Raw genomic sequence first — 3,056 nt, forward strand, 5'->3', positions numbered from 1 at the left:
CTTGTTGTATTGAACCCTAACAAACAAGGTAGAATTGTAGAATTGATGAAATATGAAAATGCAAAATTACAAGTGATATAGGCTGAACCAATGGCTGTGAGTGGTTTCCTATGGGCCACAGGTCTCCTGCAAGAGAGAACTGAGGGGAGCACATTGATGAAATTTGTTGTGTAGCCAGCAGTGTCAAAAGACTGTCACAGAAGTATGGAGTAAACCAATGATCTTCTTGGGTGCTAACCAAAGGTCTTTCACTTCATGTCTTGGTCTTGTAAAGGAGGTAGATGAGAAGAACATTTTATAGTCCAATGCTGGTTTTAGTTTGATAATTTCTGATACTGTGAGTGGCCAAGGAGGGTCACCATGCAATGGAGCACTGGGGATAAGCTAGCTTCAGCTGGTGGGCCTTCTTGTAGAGGTACTCATTGTACTGCATTGTTTCTGACCTGAGCAGTGGGCTGGGAGGGAGACATCCACAGGGGGCCAAGATGAAAAGGACAACAAATGGGTGAAGTGACAGTGCATCATGCCTTAGCTGGCCATCTCTTTTTCATGAAATGGTTTAACATCACAAACTCCTTCCCTCGGAAGGCTAGGGCGGTGCCCCTTACAGAGGACTTTATAGCATGGAATTTAATGAACCATGCCCTTGGTTCAACTTTGCCTCAAGTAACGACACCCTAACCCACTCAGCCAACAAGCTTTTCATAGAAGGGGAAAAAGGCCTTTTGGGCAGATGAAAAATTATTGGGATGGTGTGGGCACATAGATATGATATGGTATAACGTCAGCCTCGGGAGGCTAGGACGGTGCCCCTCACAGAGGGTCTTGTAGCATGGAATTTAATGAACCATGCCCTTGGTTCAACTTCACTGGTGGCAGGATTTGAACTGCCCTCACCTCGACCTTCGCTGCAAGTAACGACTCCCTAACCTGCTCAGCCAGTGAGCTTCCTAGAATAAAGAAAATTAAGCAAAAAAGAGTATGGAAAACTGAAGTGGACGGACTGAATTTAAAGAAATGATAAAAATGAGATGGATGGCTAGGAAGAAAGGGGCTTTGAGCAAGAGGGGAATGTTTGTTGAACAGGGAAGAGAGAAAGCCGGGGATAGGCATGAGTGAAGAATGTTTAGGTATGGATATTTTGAAACGACAAAAAGGGATTGATCCTCGTCATCTCAATTTTCTGCATGAGGGGAGGGTCGCTGTGTAAATGAAATGGGCCTGTTGTGGATGTACTGTTTCTTGTTACATTGCTTCTGATATGGTCAGTGGGCAGGAGACAGGGATACCTCTTCATCCATGAAGAGCTAGACGAGAGGGAAACAGTGGGTGGTGGATTTGAGTAGAATGGGTGCATGCCTTGACTGGCTAATTCCCATAAAAGGGGGAAGACCCCATTGATATATAGGTATGTAGTGGATAAAGGGTTGTCCTTCTCCCACACCCTCTGAAAACTGAAGATTTTTAGAAAGATGTCGAGAGATGGTAGAGTAACTGTTGCATCAAGTTTCACTGACTGGATGTCTTTAGCTCCACAGCAAGTGACCAGATTTTTGGGCTCTCCCCACAGATAGATGTCTCCTGTTGGAAGAAACAGTGTACAATTGTCTGTGTTGTATTAGTGTAGGATATTTCAGTTACCAACATATATTGTAGTAACAGGATGGGAGCAGTCATCAAGTCCCATCTTGTCTTGTGGGATTTTTATATACTGTATATATACACACACACACACGCACCAAAGGTTTCTTCCCCCTTATATGGGAGGTAGCCAAGTCAAAGGCATGTACCCACTTCTACCCATCCTACTCCCATCCACCAACTCCTCTTAGCTCCTTGTGGATGAAGGGGCATCCCTCTTTCCTGCCCAGTGTCTGGGTTGGAAACAAAAATACAAGACGCAGCACATCCACAGCAAGGCATGAGAAATATGATGGAGGAAATGTGATATGGTTTAATGTCATAAATTCCTGCTATTAGAAGGCTAGGATGGTGCCCCTTACAGAGGGTTTTGTAGCGTGGAATTTAATAAACCATGCCCATGGTTCAACTTCGCCGGTGGCAGGATTCGAACCGCCATTCCCTCGACCTTCGCCGCAGGTAACGACGCCCTAACCTGCTCAGCCAGAGACTTTGGATCTTGTTTGGGGAACGAATGTCAGCTCCTCGAGGCTGCACCTCCAGATGGAAGTGAGGGTGTGAGTGGATTTTGAAGACTGTCAGCAAGGAGTTGATTCTCCCTTATGTCTGTCTTTCAGAACCACTAGTCTTGTTTCACACATCGACTTTTCGCCGTGCGCCGTCCACGACACGACATCGTGGTCTCAAATAACCATGCGTGTCTATGGATACTTTCACACGCCACGACCACGATCAAAAGCCTCTATAGACACACATGGTTATTTGGAAGCACGACGTCGTGTCGTGGACGGCGCACGACGGAAAGTCTGTATATGTGAAATGCGCCTTACTTGCAGACACTTGTCATTGGTCCCAAACTAGAATAAGGCATAGTATTCGATTTGTAATTAGTTTGAGGCTACCCCTTTATGAGAAGGAAAGGGCCTTTTGGTGTATGCACGTACAGGAGTTAATTTGAAGACAGTAGACTGTAGGGTAGCGAGACTAATGAGCCTGAATCTTGAATATTCTTTGTTGTATGAAAAGGTATAAAAATATGTATATTTATTTTTATTTCGTATCTGTATTGTTTGTTTATTTAGGCATAGATTGCAGTGGAGAAGCTTGGGAGAAATGGGTTTGTATAGGATAAAAATGTTTTAGAAATTTGAAATTTATATAAAAAGAGTTCACTGATACAAAACCAGAAGAAATAAACGAATTGCATTTTTTTTCAAGGTAGTATCGGATGCTATCATTTAGATTTTGTTTCAGGTGGATAGATACTACAGTATATTGTATGAAAATTAACTAAAACATGGATTGTTGTTTTCGTAAAACTCCGAGTGCTCACCCATCATAAAGTATCAAAAGTATGTATTCGAAATCATTATTGGCCAAAAGGTCTTCGGCGGCCATATTTAATGATTGTAACT

Source organism: Oratosquilla oratoria, chromosome 11, assembly GCF_046742065.1.
Source record: "Oratosquilla oratoria isolate Oo_2021 chromosome 11, ASM4674206v1, whole genome shotgun sequence".
NCBI lineage: Eukaryota > Metazoa > Arthropoda > Malacostraca > Stomatopoda > Squillidae > Oratosquilla > Oratosquilla oratoria.